At 43.0% G+C, this 26472-nt stretch overlaps 1 long non-coding RNA gene across 1 annotated transcript; it reads right to left on the reverse strand.

Moving 5' to 3' along the window:
- Nucleotides 1–5625: 5625 nt before the first annotated feature.
- Nucleotides 5626–26061, reverse strand: LOC136304246 (uncharacterized). Its single transcript, XR_010724447.1, has 4 exons — nt 25868–26061; nt 6906–7230; nt 6494–6682; nt 5626–5717 (listed from the first exon to the last, which is right to left on the reverse strand). It is a non-coding gene; the product is annotated as an uncharacterized lncRNA (long non-coding RNA).
- Between the last annotated feature and the right edge of the window lie 411 nt (nt 26062–26472).

A 26472-nucleotide genomic window follows, 5' to 3' on the forward strand; every position in this document is an offset into this window, starting at 1 on the left:
TACCAAAAGAACAACCTGGCAACCAAGGCACCAAAATCCCTGACTTGAAGCAGAAACTCCACGTCCCCAGTGTGTCTCTGAAATGCTCCCAGGTAAGCACAGCCAAGAAGCTCGTGGGGACAAACCGCCCCAAAAAGCTTGTGTTGTCACATCAATACTTTTTGTGCCTGTGGGTACTTGGCGAGTCTGTGGAGGGGGACAGGTGTCCCCAGACCACAGCGTCCCCTACGTATCCACCAAGGCTGAGCGCAGTGCCTTTGACATGCTCCCTCCTCTGCAGACAGGGAACCTTCCTGCTCCAGGCTGGCCTCTATCAGAATCCCAGCAAGCTGGGGCCTAAACATGGCAGCTCAAAGCCCATTTTCCAGCTGTCACTGGCTGAGGGGAATGGCTAGGTCTGGCAGGACTGCAGCACTCGGCATCCTCAGCCACCAACAGCAAGAGCTGGCTGCTCAGAAACTTGCAGCTCTGCCTCGCACTAAAGACAGCACCCTCCAGAAGTGGCACTTACCGTCTTGGAAAGTTGCGGCTGTGGTGTGACCACAGCTGGAGCCTTGTGGTCATTTGGCTCCTCGTTGGCTTCTTGTCCAGGAGCAGAGGAAGCCGGAGGGGAGTCTGTTCTTCCTTCAGTGATCTGTGGACAGACAGGAGCGTGAGATACAGGCTCATTTAGAACCTTCCTTCTCTTCAGCTCTAGAACCAGCTCTACTAAGCACAAATCATCAACTTGGAGAGCAAGGATATTCTAAGTCCCTCAGACTAAATTCTAATGGGCTGATTCAACTGGACTTGGCAAATTGCTCTGAATTAGATATTCCCCCCTGGCTACTATCAGGAAGCAACGTTCTCTCAGCAAAACTGGACTTTTAGTTCTTTTAAAGCTCTGGAATGGAAAATTAGGAAATAGCCGGTGATGCCTTTGCTCTTGCTGCTGTAGACATGGAAATGGATTTTCTTGCAGCCTACTCAGCTGGCCCTCTACACTCTACTGCCACAGGCCAAGCTCACAGCTTGCTGCACAATTTTAAACACCAGGAACATCAAATGTGCCTTTCTTACTCACCTCAGCATCAGCACCTCTGAATACCCGGCTCAGGTGACCTGCAGTGGGCAAGGGAAAATTAAGCAGATGCTTTGAGAAAACTGGAGACAACCAGAGCATTTTTAGAAGATCTTCCAAGAAGGCCTCCCAGTCTACATTTTCAGAGTTGTCCTGCTTGACCCAGCAAATGGAGGAAATGACAGACTCTGCTGCCACAGACTCTCCCATGGAGGGAACGCAACCCCTGCAGGTTCCCTTGCAAATGCTGCCCGCACGGCCGTGGCTACAGACAGCCCGTTTTGAGCTGAACGTGTTGACAGCACCTTTACCCAAGTGGCATCCAAAAGGTCTTTCTGTTTCCAAATCAACTCAATGCCCAAGAAAGAGCAGGAAGACATACAAAAGGCAAGTTAGGTGACACCCAGGGAAAACCTCTACTTACGTGCCAGGTGAGTCAGGAAATAGGTGGAATATCCAACTCCATAAACGGAGCAAACTACAGCAGCCAGTTGCCCAATCATTGTGGCAACTGCTGTGCAAGTTTGCCAACTGTTCTCTAACACTATCAAAAAGCAAGTCTCCTGTCAGTGTTCACGTGCCCACTGACAGTCGCCTCAAGTTGCAAGACGCTCCTGCACTGAGCAAGCTCAAGAGCTGCTCTGACACCCCTGAGGCCTTCCATGCAGCAAGGCAACCTTGTGATGTCACCACGTCCACGTGGCAACCGTGCCCTGACATCACAAAGCAAACGCTCTGCCTTGGTCTGTGAGTTGATACAGATGGAGAGACTGATGTTTGTGTAGGCCTAGGCTGCATTTTTACCTCTTTCCCCGCTCAGCTGCCTGTTTCAGCTCTTGTTTCTCCCCCTGTGCCCCCTGTGTCCCCTGTCGCTGTGCTGGGTCCGAGCTGGCGGCCGGGCCGGGCGGAGCAGCAGTTCCAGCCCCGGGTGTCCCTGGAGCGCTGGGAGCTGCCGGTGGCCCCAGGCACTGTCCCCTGAGCCAGTGCCATCTGCTGTCCTTGTCCAGGGGTGCTGCTCTGCAGGGGGGAAAGCAAGGATGGAGTGAAAGGTTTTGAAGATGGGGCGGCTGGAATCCCTCTGCTTAGAGTTCTTTTTAAAGATATATGGACTTGAACATAGAGAGGGATAATTATATGGATATTTATACATGTGGGTATGTGCTATTTGTATGGGAATATTTCTATCTATATGTTGTTATATTTATAAATGTATGCTATGTATTTTTGTGTCTGTATATATGCATACGTCTTTGTAATAACATATGTATATATGGATGTAAGTATATGTATATGTAAGTACACTGTTCTATGTGTGTTTAATTCTATTTCCTATGAATACAGTGGTGTAGGTATTTCTATTTATGCAGTTGGAGTTATATGGCTCTTTAAATAGGTATATTGGTATTCCTAGAAGTAAATATGTTGAGGAATGGCTACATGACCAAGGCCACGTAGACATGAGAGAGCTTTGCTGAAATCACTTGCACAGAAGCCTGCGAGGTCAGCATGACCCTGAATGCAGCTGTGTTACCATAACAAAGCCTTGGAGTTGAGAAGTTTGAGGGAGAAGCTTAGTGATAACAAGTATATAGTTTTCTTTTACTGTAACCAATCAAATGTTAACAAGTGTGCATAATAAGAAGTAGCCTCAATATAATGTGTGCCTTTTGATCAAGAAAGTGAGGCTTGCTTATAAATCATATTGATTATGTGCGATCTTCCCACGTACGAGAAAGAGCAATATAAATATATCTAGCTTTATATTTACACATGTGCATTTACTTCTGTATTTTGAGGTGGGTGTATCTGGGTGTATCTTTTTATTTCAGCAGGTATGGAGATGTATAGTTGCATCATTGTATCGATTGAGATCTTCCTAGAGGACTGTTTAGATAGAAATACTGATATTTTTGTATTCCTAGATGGGCTTTAGGCTTGCAGTAATATGTAATAAATTAAGTTGCTAAACACCTAATTGATCTTTGTGTCTAAGTGAGTTGTTGTAGATGTTGGCAATAAATTAAGGTTTTCTTAACTGAAGTGGATATTTGTATATTTTTACATAGCATTGTTGTAAAAATCTAATAAATCCCTTTTTTAACTTAAATTGAGATATATAGTTAAATTAAATATATCGTTGTATATTGTCAGCACAGTAGAAGCAATTTGTAATAAATGACATTTTTCATGTGAAATCAATTCTTGTGCATTTGTCGATCAGCAGTGCAGCTGTAGGAATCTGCAAGAAATTACAATTGTCAACTGCGATGGGTGTTTTGTGATTTGTGCTGTCCAGAGCAATGAGCAGTTGTAAATATTGGAGGATTTTGGCTGTGAAAATCTCCATCCATGCCCAGCACATGCCCCACTTTCACTCAGGCTGGGCAGGGCAGCTGCAGATTTGGGATGGCAGCAGAGCCACACCTTGGCTGAGAACTCGCTGCAAAGGCAGCTGAGAAAACTCCGGGATTCCACGGAGCATCCAGCTCCAACCAGAGCCACCCAGGGAGGACAAATCCACCCGCCATGCCACAGGCAGCTCTTCAGGAAGCGCTCCAAGTGTCCCTCTGAAGGTCATCCTGGAGCCCAGGAGCCAACAGGGATCCTGAGCCAGCTCCGCTGCCTTTGGCAGCACTTGGCAAATGAGCTGCAGCAAGGGGGAGGCCGCAGGGCTGTGAGTGCTGCAGGCTGGGGATGAAGGAAGGGCCATGGACACCTGTGCTGACATGACCCAGAATCCACAAGGATTCTGGGGGAGAACTGGCAAGCAACAAGTTCCCACAGCCACGACAGTGATGGAAGCCCTTGCTGTGAAGTTCCCTGGAGGAACTCCCAGGGGAGTTGCTGCTATAAGAACTAGTACCAGAAGGCACAAATGTAGTAACACTAGGAGATGGCCTCTAGGACCCACAGGCAATAGCTTAGGAAAAGATCAACTATATATTTGATATATTCTTTTGATTATGGCATATCAGAATATATAATATGCAGCATTATATTTGATAAATTGCATATATGATACAAATAAATATGTACCATTGAGTGCATTTTCATAAATATTTTCATTTCATATAGATTTGATATATTCTTCCCACTTGGGGGAGTGAAGATGTACTGCTGTTGAGAACCTTCTGCCCACACAGCAGTCAGGCCACAGGGCTGTGCATGCACACCCACCCACCGTCCTTGTTCTTCTCGGCATCTTGGGGCTGCTGTTGGCACAGAACTGGGATGAATTGAACTCGACACACCTGTCCATGTCCAGCCTGTCATCAACGCTGATGTGACAGGGCACAACACACAGCTCTCAAATCACTCACATTATCACACATGCTTTCATTCCTGCTGGGGAATGGGGAACTTAGAAACACCAAAGACACAGAAAAGAGGTGGAAAAAGTTGGGATCTTTGGTACACTGCTGCTACCCTCATGGAGGAACATTTGTTGGGTTTTTTAAGGTCATAACTTTCCAAAAACTAGCAAAGCGGCTCAGCATCGGTCACCCAGTTGTGAACAGTTTTCTTGACTTGGCAAAACTGCAGTGCTAACTGCGGACTCCGTCCTTGGTTCAAACCACCTGCCCTGACCTGCAGACAAAAGCACCAGCACCAGCAGAAACTACATCAGCCACTTTTCTCAAAAAGCTCTCTTCAATATGTGAGAGGAAAGGAAAACATATCAGACAGTGTGGATTAATGACAAGACTCTGAGCAACAGTTAAAAAGCAAAGGGCCGCAGCTTCTCTGGGACACCCCTCGTGCTCCAAGGCAGCCAGGCCGCCCTGGCTGCCCGGGACCCTGCGCTCCACGGGCTCTGCAGAGCTGCACAGCGGGGAGGCAGCCTCGGGCACCTCAGGCCCTGGGCACCAGTGGCCTTCTTGGTCTGGACGGCTGCCTCTGGGCAAATGCAGCCTGCTGGCCCTCTGCTCTCGGCCCTAGCCTGGCCTTGCAGGGCTAATCCTGCTCCCGGTCTGAAACGTGCTCAAGGGGGATTTGTTTGTTTCCAGCTTTCCAGGGCATTGATTTGCACCACAACATACTGAAGGACTAAGGCCTGAACAACAGGTCCTGAGCTAAATCTGCCCTCTGGATGACCCTTCCAACCAAATGTTCAATGGATCTGCTCCTTAACCAAGTCTTACTATCAATAGGATCGATGCATTCATTCATTGGTGAAACACATCTTTATCTTTCAGCATGAAGAAATCAGACAAGGCTACATCTGGCCTTGCTTCCTCCTTGAGCCCTGGACAGGCTCAGGGAGAAAATAAGAGGAGAAGGAAATCAGATCTCCTGCCCCAGAAGGTCTGTCAGATTGCTCGTTCACCACCGTCAAAGCTGGGCTACTCTCACAGTGCAGTCAGAAGCCTGGTGGCCAAGAAAGGGGGAGGCAGTGTAGGATTTCCTAGTTCCTCGCAGTGACTTTCCCGAGCTTTGCTGGGACAGCTTTCCCCACCTGATGAGTGGATCTGGATGAAGGATAAATAAAAAGGGTGTCTGCTGATGTATCTTTCTTAACCACTAGAGGCAACCTTTTGTACCAGTGATAAGGTGCATTGCTTACCTTCTTCTTTTCTGATTTGCCTTTGCACTCCTGCATGATAGTAAATTACACTGTTGCTTCAGCTGGTGTCTGTGTCTGTGTCTGTGACTCTCCCTGTTGCAGACAAGTAAAAAATGTTATTAAAGAAAGGTCTTATGGAATATGGATGAGGCCATGCTACTTCAGCTAAGCAGCTAGCAATAGCCTGCAAGCTCCCAGTTGAAAACTGTTTAGAGAAAGAGAAGTTTGTTCACACAACAACCTATTCTTAGGGAGAAAAACAAGTGCATCTGCATAAATATTAGCTCTGTTCCATCAGAACCCACCAAGGAAAAATGTAAACAACCTGAAACTTAGCACATACACACAAATGACCTTCTGACCAATAAACGAGGCAGTAAGAAAACTACCAGTCAATGGGTGCTGCACATGAGGTCCCTGAAAACTGGATAAAATAAGTGATGTGAATAAAGAATTGGCTTTATCGGCATGAAGGATATGGAGTCTCGGCTGATTCATTACAACATCTCCCCACCACCAAAACAAACACACAGCCAGTTGAGCACAAGACCTGCCTCTCTGCCAGCCCATTTCTCGGAAAACACCCCTGATTGCCATCTCTGCAAGTGCAATCCCCACTTTCCAACTACCTTTTCTGCAGCCAGGTGAGAAAAGTCGTCGCTCCCAGCTCCGGACACCTCCAGAAACCAACTGCTTTCAGCAGTCACAAGCCTGAAATATCAACTTCCTTACTGAACCAGCCCACTGGGAGCTCACACAGGGAGGCCTTTTGTCCAAGGATACCCACACAAGAGCTCGAGGCTGGAGCAGTTTGAAATGCAACTCCTCCCGATGTTAAACCACCCTTTATCAAATGAGCACATACCAACCTGCCCCAAAGGGAAAGCCGGCAGGAAAGAGAAGCTCTTCTCCTGCAATAGCAAGCTCTGTGCTTCTTTCTGTTCCAGCTGGAGAGTGGAGGCCATGGGCTACTCCTCACTTTGGGAAGGAACCCTGGGAAACGGCCGGATCTGGGAGACCAGCAGAGGGAAGTTCCCCAAAAGGTACAAAAAGGTTCTCTGCAGAGGGGGAAAAAAAAAAAAATTAAAAAAAAAATTATATATATATATATATATATAAATGAAGCATTTCAAAAAGTTCTCAGACAGAAATTTCTGCCCCAACATGACAACCCCAAAGTCTCTGTGGTCTTTCAGGACACATCATTTTTGTCAGTCCCCCAAAGCACAATCAGCTCCCCAACAAGACTTCAAGACTAAAGGACAAACCTTGCCCCCTCACCTCTCCACACCAGCCGAGGGAGTCTCTGTCCATTGCAAGATCTTTGTCAGTCTGCATTGGCAGGAGCTGGCTGCAGGAGGCATTTGCATTGGAAATCTCCCCAGATGGGGGGAAAAACAGAAGAAGCGATTCCTGAGGAAAGAAAATGGCAACATCCTTTGGGAAGACACCGGTGTGAGCTCCCTACAAGTGAAGGCCTTTCATCCCTTGCATCAAGCAACATCCATCCATGGGGCAGCACTAGCGTTTTGATGACAATGCTGACAAAATCACTGCCCCTTCCTGCTGCTGTTGCTGACTCCAAATCATGAGAGATGTTCCAACTCTGCAAAAAACAGGCAGAGATGGCGAGAAAAAAACAGCTAGTCTGCTGAAAAGGTGACCAAAAGAATGCTTTCTCATGTCCCCTTTTCATCCTTTCCCCAGGCAAGACAAAGCAATGTCCTTTTCCTCCGTCACCGACGGTGACTCAGGTACAGGATGCAGCGTGGGGACAGAGTCCATCACTGCTCCCAGAGCCCGCCCTGGCCACGGGCTTCCCGTGCCCTACCGTGCCGAGCCGAGCTGTGCTGAGCCGAGCCGAGCCGAGCCGCGGCCATTGCCCTCCGGCCGTTGTGGCCACAGTCGGCGATGGACGCCATGGCGGAGCGGCCGCTGCCCGCCGGGCTCAGCGCCGGCACCTTCCCCGCCAAGCTGTGGCGCCTGGCGAACAGCCCCTGCGTCCGCTCCGTGCGCTGGGACAGCCAGGCGCGGGGGCTGCTCATTGAGCGCTCCCTCTTGGAGCGGGAGCCGCTCGGCCCGGGCGGCTCCCAGGGGCCAGCCCCGCACACCTTCCGGGCCACGCGGTTGCGCAGCTTCCTGCGCCAGCTCAACCGCTACGGCTGCCGCTAGGTGCCGGGCCGGCCTGGCGATGCCGGCGCCTGGCGCCACTACACCAACCCCTGGTTTCGCCGCGACCGCCCCGACCTCCTGCTCCGCATCAGGCGCCGGAGCGCGGCCAACAGGCAGCGGCCGGCGGCGGGGCGGGAGGGGCGCAGGCGCCCGCCCTGCGGCTCCCAGCAGCTCCCCAGGGCGCGGCCGCTGCCGGACGGGCGGGACGGGCGCGCTGGCTTCAAGCCGCTGCCCCGGTTTTTAGGTGTCCACTCCACTTCCTGTGGGCACTGCAGTCCCAGGGAGTTCTCTGGTTTGCGTGTCGCCGTCAGGGCTGTGAGGGGAGCAGCGGAAGCACGGCCCCACGGGAAGGAGACAGTTTCAAAATGGACACCGGTACGAAATGGGGGGTGAGGGAGAGTGGTAAAGGTATACAAATGAACTTATTCACATGCAAACTGGGAACAATAACGGATACAAATGAATAAGTCTTTAAATATGTCTTTAACCTAGTAAACGTGGAACAGTAACTTATGCCCCTACGGAATGGGGCATGAGCAGCTACGAGCATTAACAAGGGTACAGGTGTGACGTAGCATTAACAATTGATACAAACATTTACAACACGGAACACTGTGATTACTTAAGTAGACACTTTATATGAACCTTCTGTTTTGAGATTTTATTCCCCATAAAACCCTAACAAGCTCAAGGTCCATTTATAATAAAAAAAAAGGGTAGTCAAGCTTCCAGGACTGCAGACACATGGAGGTGAGACCACCCCCAAACAGGCTGAAGGTCCATTTGTAGGAGAAAAATGGGTAGTTAAGCTTCCAGGACTGCAGACACATTGAAGTGAGATCCCCAACAAGAAGCTCAAGGTCCATTTGTAGGAGAAAAACGGGGAGCAAAACTTCCAAGGTGTTCTCACTTTGATGTCTCTGCAGTTCAGGAGGTTTGACTATCCTTGTTTTTCTCCAAAAATTGGACCTTGAGCTTGTTTGGGGTGGTCTCACTTCCATGTGTCTGCAATCCTAAAACCTGACTACTTGATGTTTTCCTACAATAAGCCTTAAACTTGTTTAGGAGGGGGTCTCCCTTCCATATGTCTGCAGTCCTGGAAGCTTGACTACCCTTTTTTCTCCAAAAATTGGACCTTGAGCTTGTTTGGGGTGGTCTCACCTCCATGTGTCTGCAGTCCTGGAAGCTTGACTACCCTTTTTTCTCATACAAATGGACCTTGAGCTTTTTTTGGGGGGTGTCACTTTTCTCTGTCTGCAGTCCTGGAAGCTTGACTACCATTTTTTCATTTGTAAATTGACCATAAGCTTGTTGACAGCAGACACATGAAAGTGCCACCCCTCTAAAAAGCTGCAGGTGCAATTTTTAGAGAAAAAAGGGTGGTCAAGCTTCCAGGACTGCAGACAAATGGAAGTTAGACTGCCAAAAAGAAGCTCAAGGTCCATTTGTAGGAGATAAAAGGGTAGTCAAACCTTCAGGACTGCAGACACGTGGAAGTGAGACCACCCCCAAACAAGCTCAAGGTGTATTCATAGGAGAAAAAAGGGTACTCAAGCTTCCAGGACTGCAGACACATCCAAGTGGGTTGCTGCATGGGCCAGTGTTTTTTTGTTTGCTTGTTTTTCTTTTTTTTTCCTCCTCTTTTTTTTTTCTTTTTATTTTTCCTTTTTCTTTTTTTTTTTTTTTTTCCCCAACAACCTCCTGGAGTACTACAGGAAAAGGGCAGAATTGCTGGACAGTGCCCAGTCAAAAAGGGACCTGGGGGTGCTTGTTACAGCAGCTGAACATGATCCAGCATTGTGCCCTTGTGGCTACAAAGGCCAACAGACTTTTGCAAATATTAAGAATATGCTAAATTTTATTCAGAAAACATTTCCTTCCAAGTCAATATCAATTAAAATATAACAGTGTTAAGCAACTTTTGAAAAGCTGTAACTAAAGCTCCCAAGGTTTTATTACTTTTTATTACTGAGCTTTTAACAGAGCTGTTCCAACATTCCATAAGTTTTTGCCCGAGATTTTATCTTGCCCTCATTCACATGGAATGAAATTCAGGAGGATCAGAAGTTGTTCCACGAGTCACAGAAAGGCCACTATTCCCAAAGGAGTGCAGAGTTTTTAGGTTGCTTCTCATGTACCCCCAGGAAATATGCAAGAGTCTGGTTTAATAAGCCAGAGCATTAACTAGAAGCATGACATGTAAGATTTGATCTCTTCCCCTTTCCCTCCTCCTACATTTGACAGTCTGGAACGGGGAGAGTGGCAGGGTTGCCCTCTTTAAAGTTTCACTGAAATGAAGTCTACAAAACAAGCTCCCATTTTTATGAAATCACATTTCCCCACTCCAGATAAATCCTATTTCACCAGAAAACCTCTGCCCAGCTCCTTTTGTACATCCATTCTATGGGATATCTGCTTTCTGGTCCAGAAGCACTCTGGACTGATGAGGTAAAACAGGTAAGAGAAGAGATCACAAAGACTTAGTAAAGGAAGACCTTCCTAACCCATTTGAAGAGTTAGACATAACTAACAGCATCTCCCACGTGAGCATCAATTAAGAAGTGACAAAGGGACAACACCTGAAAAAAAGCCTTCAGCAGACTTTGCCTGTCAGCCCCATCAGCCTCACTAACATCATTTTTATAAGGAGGACAATCTGTGTTCAAGGTTGCTTCCTGAACTCACTTCTCCAAACTGTCTGACCTGCAAAGGTGATGGCTTTGTTGTCACTGACCGCACCAACTGTCCTGATGGATCACTAAGCTCTCCAGCAGCTTCTCAGTATTTTTTAATAGGCACAGAAATGGGAAAGCAAAGAAGCTACAATAAAAAATTTAAAACACACAAACAAAAAAAACACAAACAAACCGTGGAGAGTCTTTGAACTTCAAAAAAAAGAAGGCAAATTGTTGTTAAAAAACCATAGCAAGCACCCAGTGCCAACCAAAGTAATGCTTAGGAAAGCTTACAGAGTCTAAAACACAGTATTATTCTGGCTTCCTAATTTAGTGATACAGAGTCAAAGTTTCTATTTGACATATCCCACATAATTGCACTCAATTGTAGCACTGCCATTCAACAGAAGCCAAGGATCCAGAAATGGAAAGAATTGCCCAATGTGGTATATTCAAGAATCTCTCCTTAATATCGAACCAGATCCATGGCCTATGTTCTCATCACTTATGCCATGTGTTATACAATGCACTTAGGCTTAGGAAGTATTATCAGAATAGCTCTAAAAGTAGTATTTCTGAAAAGAAAGGGAAGAAGATTAAGACAAAAAGAACGTCTCTTCCAGGTGTTCCCAAACAGGGCCCAACTCTTCTGACAGACGCTTCAGTTGGCTGCCTTTACCTTGGTTTGGCTTTTAAGCAGAGATACTCATTCCAAGCTCTTCACTTCCCTCTAGCTCCAAATAATTTTTTCATTAGTGAACGGGACATTATTTTTTATGCAAATCAAAGGCCCAAAGGAGTTTATTTTATCACCAATACTTCTATCTGTACAACAGCTATTAAGAGAGCAGTACATCCACTCTAAACCTATCATCAAGGTATCCTGCTGTGCTGCTGATCAATGATACTCTCTCCAGTTCTGCCCCTCAAACAACACAGGGAAGAGTATTCCCAACAAGCTGAACTTTTTCAGGAGTAAAGTTGTCCTATTCCTTCCAATAATGAACTCTGGATCCCTGGTGAGTAACTCACATTTAACCGGCAGCATTCTGGGCTGCTCCTATTAACTGCAACAGCCTGGACAGCTTGAACCTCAACAAAACGTGCAGTAAGCAACTGAGCTAATTTAACCTCATTGATCCTCAAACCAGTAGAATAATTTGATGTCCACACAGCAGCTTGTGCACCGCCTCCAACATAAACGTGGCCCTATAGGAAATCCACACCAAAAATGTGCTGCAGCCCAGCTGCCAGAGCTATCAGGCTGGGAGAATCACTGCACAGTCTCCGAGCCCCCTCGCCAGCTGCACGGCATGAGTCACACGCTTTGTTTGTTCTTGTTAACAGTCAAGGGCTTGTTTCCAAACTGGATGTATCCTGACATCTCCCCAGTGCCGCAGTTTTATGGAGGAGGCTCCATTTTTTCTGTAAACTGTTTACCTCCAGTTTCGACATGATCACAAAAAGCATTGCTAGGAGAGGCAAACACAGAAAACCACGCAGCACTGGCACTTCTCAGGCAGGTACTGAGCTGGATTTAAGCTCCCTATTAATCATTAATTACAGCAGCATTTCAAAAATTTAGGTTTGGAAATAATTTCAGCACTACTTAATCACAAAGGATGTAAGGTCTCCCTGAATATTTAGGAACATCTACTTTCAGGGAGGCATTTTAAGAAATGTTCTTTGTATATAAACTATTTGTTATTTAAATTATTGCTGAAAGCCAGATGCTTTATTTTGTTCAATACAACACATTTAAAACAATAACATGAGATTTTAATAGCAAAATCACCTAGCCCACAAAACACCATTCTATGTTGACTAGGGTGGCAAAACAAGGGTAGTTTCTAAACACAGAAAAATAAATTTAAAAAAAGGATTTTTTCTAAGCATGTAAATGCAGGTCTTGGTACCACATACCAAGAACTTCACTTGCAAAGGAACTTGGTCTTGCTAGAGTTTTAAGTACGGTGGTTTTTTATCAGACCTGGCCTCATTCATGCTTTATGCCACTTGTAAAATGGAACAGGGCATTTTAGGAAAGAAGTACCTCCCTTCAACTCCTAAAAGCTGTGACTGAAGCCTGTTAAGTTTCAGTAGCATTTCAAATATACCAGGGCATCCTCAGCTTTACCTTCTTTATAGGACAAGGTACAGAAACCCACTGGTAGTTAGAGGAGCCACATAATCAGTGTTCAGCATTTCTACCAATCAAATTATCCCTGATAAATAGATACGACCTAGCATGAGAATTCACTTTTACTTCAGCATATTAAAAGTTATTTATTTTAAGGATAAATATATATCTCTTTCACAACTACACTGCAACACAGACATGAGTCCAACAGCGAAACAGCATAACAAAAATACATCCCCCTAATAGAGCATATCCACTGCTTTTTCTTCATCAGCCATACAATATTGATGGAAACAGGAGAGATTTCTCTTTCCTTCTAACACAGCAGGTTAAGCGTCTTGAGAGAAGTCAGATGTCACTATTAACTGCAAGCACACAAGAAAACAAACTCATGCCAAAACAAGGGATAATAAAATTGAAGTCTAAATGGAAGTTGAGAGAAAAAAAAGTCCTGCTCCAACAGGTTAATCTCTAGCTAATTCCTCTTGTGACAAGTAGCTTTAAATAGTCATTTCACTCAAATTCTCCTACAACAAGTTTTCCTTGGAAATGAAACAATTTCTAGAACAAGCATAACTATCTTTGACCACACAAAACAGCATTTCATCTTGAACTACTCTAGCAAAAAGTCAACCTTTTAAAAAAGATTGACTAAGAAGACAATTGGAAAAGTAACTTCAGTCAGAAGTGATAGAATCAGCTGTAAATACTGGATGGGAAATTCCTGAAGAGACAAGTTTTCCCTTAGAGAGAGATGAAATACAGCAATTTACATTTCCCAACAACAATACTGCCTTTCTTTCCAAGTTCACCCAGAAAACTCACAGTATAAATCAATAGCACAGATTTGGCTCTTACACGCACCCAACTCCCAGGACATTTTGTCATGCTCATCGTGCTGCATTCACTGCCTCTCCCAAATATTAATTGCCTTCACTTCTATCTTCAATATCTACTCGTGACTTGGGGGATTTTGCTTCAGGTTTTAATGCTTGGGATTTTTTTACATAGGACTATACACCTCAATAATTGTATCCAGGAAAGACTGGGTTTGATGCCATTTTTACAGTAGAACCCAAATTTTCAGTACTTTCTACCTACTTGTCCATTAACTGTTCATAGAACAGAAGGACAACAAAAGCCATAAACCTCTTACTTTAGTAGCCTTCTGGAGGTGTAATTCAATAACTTCTTGCAAAATAAAACAGCAGCTTACAAAAATTAAAAAAAGAGTCTTCACCACAGTAATCATTACAGCAGGGCAGATGCAACAACTATGCATTTGTTTAGTCCATCTAGACGTGGAAAAGGATTAAAACATGTAGACAGTAGCACAAGTCACCATCACTTATTATTTAAGCCATAAACCTAAGCATACTTCTGTGGGAAAATTAATTACAGACATGGGGGAAATCAGATCAGTCACTAATCAGGCAAAGTGAGCAGGAAAATACAGCTATGTTGTCCACTCCTGATTGAGTCGCAGGATCAAACAGCACTAAGTGCAAGTGGACTGAGGGGGAATTATTATTACGCCTTTTCATCACTGGAATCATGCTGCCCCAGACAACCCCGACTTCTGTGTCTGGGCTAATTACAGCCTGTTAAACGTCACAAGGAGACTGCAGCACAGCAGCACCTCAGAGGAGGGAGAAAGACAGTTTAAGGAGGGAACAAGCCAACGAGAAAATTCTGTCCTACAGCTGAAGGAGAAGGAAACAGCCAAGCTAACAGGACACCTGCAAAACAAACAAGGGTCCACACCAGGCTGTGTGCACACACCCACACGCACAGCCACACCAGCACTGCCTACTGGAAACACCTTCCCCTGTGATAAAATATCAATGCCAAAGGCCAAAGGCTTTGAGAAAAAAAATATAAATTCGGTGATAAGGCAACTTTTCTAAATCCATTTCACAAATACTTGTTATTTCAAGCCTCAAATCACTCGTGGTAGGATAATACAGCACACTTGGAGATATAGATTTATGCAATTTGCAGTTACTTAAGAAAAGGGCTTATTTATACCTGTGTATTTTCACCAAACCCAACAACTGCAGGTGTCATTAGGCTACACTAAAAACTGCTCCCCCTTCAGTTCAATCACAGCCATGTCCTACAACTCATGCAGTCTGTTCTACCTCTAGGTCCACTAAGGATCGATTTCCAAACTGTGTCACAACTTCAGGATGACACAGCATCCAAGTATTACCAATAAATAAATAACAAAAGCTCTGTTTTTGAAGATGAGACACTAATTTACCAGCACATAATTGTAACTGAGCTGTTTCATACTCCAGCTGAAACACTCCTGGTTTGGTGTTGGTAGAAGACATTCACTGCATATGAAGCTTTACGCATCACATTGAACTAATTTAACTGTAGGTGAGCAATTCTCTCAAGTTCCTGACTGAACTGCCCTATTGATCAGTTATTTCTCCTTAAAAAATATACACCTGAATTTTACTCTCCCTCCCAACTCCCATAAAGAGAAGTGGACTAAAACTGGTTATAAAATGTTAGTAAGTGTGCCAGCCAGCAAGTATCCGAGTGGCTTAATCATTAAAGCTGCCGTTCATTTCCACTAACCACGTGGATGCTTTCAAATGTCTCAGTCCCAACCAGAAACTGTAATATTTTTACAGACCATAGGAAAGCAAGATGGAAAATAACCTGCTGTACACTATGTTTATGCACGTGAACATGGATGCCATTGGGCATAACAACGGCAATTCTGGAGTTGGATGTCCTTTCTGCTTGTTCAGTGTACTCTATACAGCTGCCTTACAAACATGTCAATGTAGGGTAGCAGTTAGGTTTAAAATCAGTTGCAACATGGCTTAAGGAACGAGTTATTTTTGTAATCCAAACTCACTAGGATCCACATCTGTAAGAATTTCACAGAAAACCAGACAAGTGTATCTGCACATCAGCAGCTCCACAGCACAAACTGTGAGGAACAAAGGCCAGTGGCTGCTCAGGGACCCTTCCCATGAGGCAGCTGATGCACAGGAGCTGCTCTGTGTAGAGTGTGATGATTTACCCAGCCAGTGTTTAAAACGCCCATATTACCCGATATCTGCGCCCATTTTAAGAAGGGGAAGTACTGGGATCAAAGTCCCTCATGGATTCCATGCAGAATTACAAATTCCTCTGTTTGGGTGCAGAAAACTGTTTTTGCTAAGGTGACTAACTTAAATTTTTCCACATTTAATTTCACTGTTCCTCCTACATCCAGTATACTGACAGAATGAGAGAAAACTGCATTCTACCCTAAGTGCCATTGCTATGTCAAACAATTCTTTCAAATGCTGGTTTTGTTGAGCATCCTAGTAATTGTCCCATCTCAAAGACCGGCTTAATCCTTTCTGAAAACAGCTTCTCCTTTATGCTTTTAGAATTACTAAATTTTTTAAGTAATTAACATTTTCCCTCTGACTAGTTCTGTTGGCGGACATCAGCAATTTGAGGCTGTCCCCACAATTCACTTGCTTTGTTCTCTGCATTATCCCAGACTGACATTTAGGTTTAGTTTGCAGGAGGTTTAAATCCATCACTCACCACGAAACCCAAATCAGTGATTTCAATAATGCCTGAAACACCAAGGAATTGGGGAAAGGACAGGAAGGCACTCCCACACTTTAAGGGACCGGAGAGAAAGCTTTAAGCAGTTTCTCAAGCGTTCCCCCCTTTCTGACCACTGACATTTGGTCTTGCTTGCTCTATGCTGGGTGTTTCTCCTTGGCATTTCTGTAGGAATGGGCACTGCTCCAGTGAGAATAAATGCACAGTTGAGTGTCATTAATATACTGATCTGTAAACATCTAAAGCAGGTATTGAACCACCGTCTGACTGGAGAAAAACAGCCTGTGGATCAGAAATAGCAATTCATTACCAAGACTTTTTTTGCTGAATTGTGCATACAAAAAAAAAACCCTGAAAGATTCAATCAAATTCATTTTACTATAAGCCTTTCAAAGATGAACGAAAAGCCTCTTGGTCCATTTGAAAACATAGGGATAACTGTGCTTTCTTTTAGAGTATCACAAATTTACAAAAGTTGCCAGAGGAAGTAAGAAAACAGTAACAAAACCCACCACAGATAAAACTTCACAAATCTCAATTCCAAGACACTGACAGAAATGGTTTATATCCAGCTCTGCTACTAAAGGCTCATTTGCAAAAATTGTGACCACAAAATGCATCACAAATTGGTTTTCTACCTCATGACTGCTGATTACTAGGTAATAGAATATTAATGGTGCTTTTTCAACATCTACTTTTTCTCAAGGTGCATAAATCTCTGTAAAATTGCTTTATCTTACTTTCCAAACAGTTGAAAGGCTGGTCTTCAGATGTTTGAACAGCAATCTTTCCACTACAGGGCAGCACACTTCCTTTTCACACAAGTAACACACTCATCAGATTATTTCCACCTCCTGATACAAAATCAGATGCACTCTCCAAAGAGGGAAGTGATTCTCCAGCTTCTACGCCTGAAGTATATTTACAAATTATTTATGAGCGTGACCAGATTGTACCATGTCCCTTCCTAAGAGCTTCTAAAACATACAGTGAATCCAAAGGAAGCAAAACAAGATTTCTAAAGCAGCTGAGTCAACTTTCATAGAAGCTCTTTCTTTATCCAGAAATACAAATACTTTTTAGAAACCAGCAAGGGTATTGATGTTACCAACACAGGGCACATGGTTTGGTGTGACTTTTATGAATTTACAGCCTAAACTACTACTACCACTTGGGCATCTGGCTGAAATACTTCTCTCCACTAAACATTACTGTCTACAAAGAGATAAAAGTTAAACAGACTGTTTCCTTGAGGTTCTCAAGAAACCTTACTTCAAAAGGATAAGAAACTGAAGTTATTTTGTCAGCAGCAGCTCCCTCAGAAGTACCCATTTTCCTGAGCAGGGGATATTTGTCAAGAAAGCAAACTGCACAGCCAGAGCAGGGAGTAGTTCAGTCACACAATCAATAGTTTAATGATGAGAGACCCAGTGCTTTGGTACCAAAGCCCATCAGCCCAGTGAGAATCTGCATGAAGCACAACTGTCAGTGCTGACCGGGACATGAACTGAACAGGGCTGCCTTTCACTGTTCTTTCCTTACCATAGTTATTATACCTGGAAGTGAAAGGTTTTACACATTGTACAACCTACCCAAAAGAGTACCTCCCTGCAATGAAGCAAAACATGAAAAACTGTTCTCACAGTAGTACTCCAAGGGAGGAGAAACACATCCCTAAGAGCTCTCTCTGACCTCCTTTTTTTGCAAGCTTATATTGGGATGGGGTAGGGACAATACCTAATCAAATGCTATGAAGGATCTTTTCAGACAAAAAGGCAAACTTTGTCAATACCAGATAGAGAAGTTCAGACAGACCTTTTGAGCAAGAAGTAGGAATTTAACGGTAAATACCACCACTACATCTACTTTCAGATGAGGGTATTCATTGAGAATTTAACAGAAAAATAGATTTCAAAGACAATAAACCATAATCCTTAGCTCTAGACAAACTCCCCACAGTACCAAGACATGGCTCAATTCAAGTGATTTTGAGTGAAAAGCTCCTTTGAATGAGGCACATGAAAGGTTTGACCTCAATTTTGCATTTCACAAGGCAGGTTATTTTTCAGAACATCAAATAACCAACCAAAATACGGGTCAGTTGTTTGACCAGACTATGTTTTGTGAACGAAATCCAACAGCTCAATTACAACTTAGCAAACTCAAGCCATTTAATTCCAAAATCCTCAATCATGCTGGACATCTATGAATTGCAAAACTGCACAAGGTCAGGACCTCTCTTCTGATCCTTGGCCACTTGGAAGAAGGGAATTGCAGAAAACACCTACTGAACAGTACAAAATTTGAGCACTGTTTTCTTTTGCAAGCACACCATTCTCTCTCTTGTCTCACTGATGGCAACGAGCTTATTTCAATCAACATGTTTTCTGAAACACTTAAAAGATGAAGAAAAAACCTTATTGCTCGTGCTCTGAAGATACTACCATTCACTGCCACAAGACAGCCTGAACTCCAATAGAGTCATTAACAAAGTGGCCAACTTGCACGGAGAGTCAGTTTTAGAAAAGTGGAAGGACTGAAACCAGAAACAGGACTTGAAGTGCTGCCTAATCTGCCCCTAGAGCTAGAGAAAAGCAGACAGTATTTGAGCCTGAATGCTCTCACTGTGTCATTCGTGGCTTCAGGCAGTCCACACAAATTTGAGATTTGAATTTGGGAGTCAGTAAACAGGATTCAAGGCTTTGTAGCTACAGGTGGTCTCAGAGCTCTGAGATTTGACTTTCTTTGAAAGATATTCAAGAACTAAAAAGACGCAACAAAACTCAACTTATAACAACTTTCAAAGTTTTACTTTACCCTATATTTGCCTGGTCATTAAACCTGGAAGAGGATTTAAATTTATTTCCGCTCTTTTAGAACTATAAATGCTTACGCCAGCCAGGTTATTGTCCAATTTCTATTCCTAGCATTCTGAATGATAGTGATGACTTTCTTTTTACATTTATTATAATACTTACATGGACAGAAGTAGTGGTGATGCATAATTTTGGCTTTCTTAATTCGGCCGAGACTGTCTTATGGATTTAATTAAAATTCTGCTACCAAAGCTCTAAGTTTTTGACGTATTGGCAATGCAGAACTATCAGCTTTTATTCATTTAATTGTGTAACCACCTCAACCCAAAAGTATCTTTACCCACAATCTGCTTGGTCATTCCATCACAACTATTAAGGACAACTGAGTAACCTGTTCCCATAAAGCACAAAGATTAACAAATGTTTGGTTGGGGTTTTCTTTTACCCGCCACACAAAAAAAGTGCACATTTTCAACACATCTTTTGGGCAGAATGACAATTATACACACAGCATATGCTGTTTCCCTCTGTAAGTTGTAGCCAACATTTCTATTCTTTCCTCTAACAATAAATTTGAAGTGTGTGCTACATTCATATAAGAAGAATATATAACCCAAGAGTGCCGGCTGCAGCCCCACAAAGCCACCAAAAGTTTATTTTGTCTCGCAAAAGAAGGCAAGCACCTTTCAGAGGCACCACCATTTCCTTCTCTCCTGGATACAGATCCCTTCAGGCAGATTTGGCACACACGCTTGCAGTAAGAGGACAAGATGGAGCAGTTCTGTCAGTGCAGCAGATTAAAAAAACCTGCCACCAAGAGGCTTTATTCCAAAGGCAATTCTCTGATTCACAAAAGGTCTGCCTACCATACAGCCAAGCAGAGGCTCCCAGATGGTGCTGGCAAAGCAATCTCCACTTTTTCCCAACAGCACAGCAGCATGTTGATGTCTAGTAAAAAATATTTCTAGTCCTGATCCCTTTGCTGTCAGTTCTGTAACATGCACTGCCCTGATTAAATAAATAAAAGCCTATCAACCACCAGCAGTTTCAAGACTTACATGAAGCTCTCCTACTCTTAGGGGAAAAAAAAAAAAACCCATGAAGTCAGCATTTAAAACCAAGAGAAAGTGCTTGGAATTACATCTCTTTCTTAATGACAGTCCCACTATTCCCTAAAGTTTGGGGAAGTTCTTTAAAGCAGCAAAATATTTTTGGCCAGGTGATCAATAGCTTGCTCCAGTACGAGACAGGACGAACACTGGACAGGTACCTCTAAAGTCACCAGAAACCAGCAGATTGCAGTTGGCTTCTCTCACAGACACACCTCTAAGCGATCTTGGCTCCCAATTCCAGTCTCCTCCACCCTGGCATCCACACATGAACAAGTGGACTAAGCAGCATTGTTCAAATCCCGCTGCACTTGCTTAACCTCCATAAGATCTCCCAAGAGAGCTTTACTTTGTGTCACTTCTGCTCTCCTTCAATCCTGCAGCTCTTCTGCAAGCTTCTGCTCAAGACTTAGCACTGACTACTCAAAAAATCAGAACACAGGAACTCAGAAATATTTCAACAATTAAGCTTTCTTCTGGAGTAGAACCAACCATAGAAATCATACAATTAGAATATTTCCCTGATTTTTATTTTAAACTTCAAAAAAAAATCCACACTAATAAAAGGACCTTAATACATTGATAAAGTATTCACCAGGTCAATGAATAAAAAGGTTGAAGTTTCTCTCAAAGGAAAAAAAAAAAAAACACCAACCAAACAAGTCTAGGTGGGAGATAACAGGCACAGCACCCTGTGTCACATTTTCTGTCTTGAAGAAAAAATAATGGGGATGTTTGGACAAGTATTTATCAGAACAAAGCCTACAGTGGCCCCTGAGGATAAAGTCAAATTTTTCCAATGCCAGCTAGTCAGTAACTCATTGAGACTGTTAAAAAACTGAACTCAAGGACACCGGCAAAAGCAAGACTGGAGAACTGTAAATACACTATCAAATTTCTATCATGTGAAACCTATTTTGATGGCCACAACCAGCAAGACACATTCCCTAATGCACACATTTGTCATACTCAGGTTTGTTACACTGGGTGATTTAAAGTGACCCTGCAGAAAAACTGGTTTGCAAAGACAGCAGACAAGAAAAACTTAGAGGCCACAAAGAGTACAAGAGGAAAAACTGAACTTGCTAATGATAGTTCAGTTCATGCACTTGTGTATGCAGACCCAGCCAAGCCACCAGAAGGTGAATGAAAAATCTGAAAGCACAACTGAGCAAACCTTCAAAAAATACCTATCACTTAAGAGACCAATTTCATATGCACGTGATGCTGAAAATTTAGAAGAATCAAAAGAATTGAATACTTAAGCAGGAGGATAAGAGTCCATACCATTGACACGAGATCATTTTTTCCTCTTAAAACAATGGGAGAAATGTCTTGTATTAAAACAATTGTTTTCTTTAGGACTTCTGAATTGCACTAAATATTAACCTTCCTAAAACTGCAATGGCAACCCCAAATTAAAAAAAAAAAAAACTTGGGACAAGAAAAAACAGTGATATATATGAATACAGTTCAACAGATCTCCATAGACACTCTTACGTTTCAGAATTGAGTTCATATTGACTATCATACACATTAATTTGAAATCCCAGCTTCAGTCTTTCATACAAGTTCTACTTCTCAGCATTTTTAATGAGGAACTAAGATCTTAATAAAGCCATTCATTTCATTGTATCAGAAAGTCCTTTGCCTGCTGTACATTTTCTCTGCAGCTGTAGGCATGCATGAGTATGCCTAGCATGTGCATCTGCGTATTTCTATTTACACTAGGAGTACTTCAATATTCATCTGCAGTTATGTATTTATGTACACAGCTAAAACCCCATAGCTAGGTTAGACATGAAGTGATGTATTTTAATGGGGGTCAAATCTTCAATCCAGGCTGGGATTTTCTGCTATTTAAGAGAAACAGGCTGTGGAGCATTTGACCTTTTTCTCCAAGAGCAAGATAAAATGTCCCAGATGTGCCAAATTCTCGAATGCATTGTTTGTATCTCTTGTAAGAACAAGTCTCCAGGCACCTGAGCAAAGATAACCCACCTTACATGGATACCTCACAGACCGGCAGCAAAGTGCTGTCATCTTACCAACCAATATTAAAAGCAGGCTACTGCATGAGGCTGCCAGAGAGCCTTAGGCAGCGCTGTTACATCTCACATTTCACACTTGGTTTGCTACAAGAAGCAGCAAAAAATAGTATTTTTGGCTCACCAATATCAACAGGAAAAGACCAAGTGCTTTCCGTAAAGAAGGATTCTCACCTGACACCAGGAGCCCCCTGGAATCTTGGATACAATCAAGCTCTATCAAACACACTGCTGATATACCTTGCAGGTAAGACAGAATTTTACACCAATCTCAGTTTCCCATCTTAATATATTCTCTTTGCTGTGACAGGTAATTATGCAGAGCAGGACAGCCCTCTCAATTCCTGTCTTGTGAAACAAAGATCGCCTGAATTAACATAACCAGTACAACAAAACACTTTCTAAACTTCCACTCAAGAGAAAAGATTCCCTTCACAAAGACGGCCGCTTAAGGGCATTGAGAGGAGTTTTTGGACTTGGGGGACAGGGACAGAGCAACATTACTTGTTTGTTTTCAGTTTTGTGCAGCTCCTCATCTGCTTCACCAGCTAGTGAGAACTGACAGAAATGCCACCTATCTTATCGAAACAGTTCTTATCTGACCTTTTTTGCCTTCTCTTGAGACAGACAGCAGGACTCTGGTACTGCTAAAGGAAAAAGTACTGCCTGGGATCTCTAAAAACACAGATTCTCAGAAAGAAAACAGTTTAATGCATCAAACAAGAACACTTTCTTCCCTCAATACTGCTTACATATTTTCACCTTTTCAAAGTCTCCAAATAAAGCTTAGAAATTAAACGCATCAATGCTACATTCAAATATTTCTCTCTTCTAACCTAAGCCAGAAAAAAAAGAAAACCAAATCAGGAAAAGAAATCCTTATTTTTACTGCAAGAAGTCTCGGTTTTCCACATGAGAAGCCACATTCTCAACAAACAGATGCCAGAAGAGTCAACATTATTGAAGAGGGTTGAAGTGAGCTGTCAAATTACCTTCTGTCCTCTGAGGATGTGCACTACACTTCCAGCATGTTTCCAGCTCTCACATTCAGAGTGTGAGAGCCAGGACTAAAACATCTGCTGGGCCTAACGAGGTCCCTGTCACATCTTTGTGATAACACATTGCTCATGTCTATCATGTAACACAGGCAGAACATATTCTCCTGGTTTTAGTCCCTTAGATTCCTCGGTCTAGGCAAGAAATTGGCAGCCTGCCAGGCTTCCTATGGACCATTCTGGGGTGGGACCACCAGGTAAATCTCCCCGAGTCCGGCCATGATATCCTAAAGAGAGACACTGCCCTCCTTCCCCATGGATAAATGGCATGATGAGCAGTGCAGCAGGAGCAGGAAGCTCTGCTAAGTTTCCACCACTGCCATGCATTTTCTCTTCACTAAACACCCATTTACTTGCAGGAAGAAAGGCTCCCCTAATAGAACCTGTTCTTTTTATTGCAACCAAGAGGGAAATGGGCAAAAAATAGCTTGAAACTATACCAGTGTCAAGCTATTATTAACTATCAGGCATACACTGACAGTAGGAGAGATGAGGGGGCAAGAGGACTTTCAATAGCCCAAGAGCCCTTTCATCATCTGACCAGCTTCATCTATTGTATTCAAATAAGTGTTAAAATACAGAGAAATCACACATATCTAGTGCCTTTACAATGAGTATCCAGTTGCAGATTTCTTTCTGCATGTGACTAAATTTAATGCATCCTTGCCGTGTACAAAAAAAAAAAAGCCTTGTGAAATGAGAGGTGCTTACATTTTCTAACAAATGGGATGACATTACAGAACAGGATCCTTTTTGTTACTCAGGAAAGCAACATGCTCTTGGTGCAATTGATTTCACACATAAACGGCAACAGTTTCAAAGCCCAACACCGCTATTTTGGGCCAGTTAGTAGAAACCCATTTCGAAAGCTGATAGCAGCTCTGACAATTAATTACAAGCTCAAGATCAAGCAGGTCAAATCCTTGTGAAATCCCTAGACATCAATCAGAATGACTCCTGAGGGCCTCCATAGAGTTCAGAGCAAGTATTCCCTCTGTTTGCAGATCATCTTTCAGTGCCTCTGAGCTGCACAGATTATCAGCATGAAGATTTTATGGAATAAGATCAAGGTAAATAGGGCCAGGAGGTGTACAATTTCCTGAGTTTAGGTACAACAGACTTGCCACAGGTAAATAACTGCTCACTTAGGCACTTATGCATCTTACAGCCAGGTGAGGGGTGAGGAAACACTCCCAAAGGAGACTAAAACACACTGCAGGGCAAACTGGAATTCCACCAATCCACACCTGCAAAACTCACTGACCACAACCGTGCTCAGCACTCCACAAAGACTCCTAATGAATTTATGCAGCAGCAGTACAAGTTGACAAATACATTAAAAACATTTTTAAAAAATAACTATTATGTCATGATGTTCCTCATGCTGATCTAAGTCAGGGTAAGAGCTGAAGGGCATTTCCTTGTGAGCTGACAGGCCCACAGAAATAACCCAGCCATGACTGTCCCCAAGGACAACAAATGGGGCAGACCCCACTCTTCCAACAGGCTGAGCTAATCAACAGATCTGCACATCTACTGCAGAATCTGCAGAAGAAATCGATTGAAACCATGTGTTGTTATGGATTCATTTTGCCAAAAAATTAACTGTGACGGGCTGGCACGGTAATGACTTGAACTTTTCCACAATACCATGAAGTACTGATGCTTCTGGAAAAACAAAGCAGATTCTGATGTACCATTTAGCCTTCCTAGAAAGAAACCACGCCAACAAGATGAGATAATCTTGAAATTGCCATCTCCAAGCTTCCTAAAACTGGAGAGAAGCTTTGAAATCTATTCGGACTCTGATTAAACTCAGCAAGCAACACGGTAAAAAATATATTAAATAGAGCTTTTAAATAGACAAACTGCAACAGTATTTACTTATTTTCTTCTATTTCTCCTCCCTGGAATCAAGCACTCAGGCAAACTTCTCACTTCTACAACAGCATATTGACTTTTTGACACTATGATCATTAAAGTCAACGTGGAAAATACATGCCCAAACAGAAAATCTAGATGCTGAAAGGAATATCAACCAAGTCAAATCCAACTTCTAAAAATAAAATCCTCAAGAAGTGAGTCACCCACCCCCAAAACTGTACCACTTATAGCTACTTTATAACAGAAATGCAGGAAATATCAAAGGCCTTTTTCCACTTTGGAGGTTTATGCACAAAGCTGAAGTCCAGCACACGTTTGTTTGTTAATGGTTGAGACCTCAAGCAGAAAAAAACCCCACAAATAATCCCCAGCCAACAGTATAAATCAACCTAAAGAAAGCTCATCATTTACTGAGTATCATGGCCATAAAGCTGCCCAACAAAGAGAGGGCAAGACAAACTTCATACTTGTATAGCAATCTAAACTGAAAAGCATCCAAACATACCACGTGGAATCACTAGTGCGACAACCAAGACAAAAAAAAATCTCTGCTATCAATCTTCAGCAGCCAGCTCACACTTTTTTACCCTCTTTTATAAGCCATTTCTTCTTACAGAGTCACTTCCAGGCCCTCACTTTGAGTCTACCGTGTTTGACAGATCAGCTACAACATTTTTCTTCTGTAAAACAACAGAACTTAGACCAGATTTTACTCAGCCACAGACTCTGCAAGCTCAGGTGTCGTTGCTTTACACTCACTGTTTCAGGTTCTCCTTCCACCAAGCCTGAAGGTGCCACAGTGAAGGAGCTCTGGAACTTGCTGCTCTGATGAAGGCACTTGGTCCAACTGCAGTGTTTCCACTCTGTCTAACTGCAACCTTGATTGATGCCAGCTGCACCTCATTTGTTCCATCACCAGGTTTTCCTGAAGAGTAGCACTCACCCTCCAAATTTTAACCCTGTAGGGGACAAAATTAAATTATATAAAAATATACAATAAACATCTATATTATTTATAAACTGGAATATTTATGATTTATTTAATGAAACTGGAAAGTTTAGCCCTCTAGGGGCTAAAATTAAGGGGACAACAAGTAGAAAGACAAGAGAAGCACGGTCTGTCCAAGAAGTAAAAATCACTCAAGGCCCATCAGGAGTTTGAAAGTTTCCCTCAAATAGTAAAGATCACACAAGCAAAACAGAAGTCTCCAAAGTATCTAACAGAATCATTTTGTATAGATTACATCACTACATCCACCATTTAGTTAATTCATTAACAAGTGCTAAAACCCCTCCTTTATCTGTACAAAGACCAATCGTGCACAGAAAAGAGGAACATATGGGAAAGAAATATAGTCTTGCAA

The sequence above is a fragment of the Chamaea fasciata genome, unplaced genomic scaffold (assembly GCF_029207755.1).
Source record: "Chamaea fasciata isolate MVZ Bird 193981 ecotype frontalis unplaced genomic scaffold, bChaFas1.0.hap1 SCAF_63, whole genome shotgun sequence".
In the NCBI taxonomy this organism is placed as follows: Eukaryota; Metazoa; Chordata; class Aves; order Passeriformes; family Sylviidae; genus Chamaea; species Chamaea fasciata.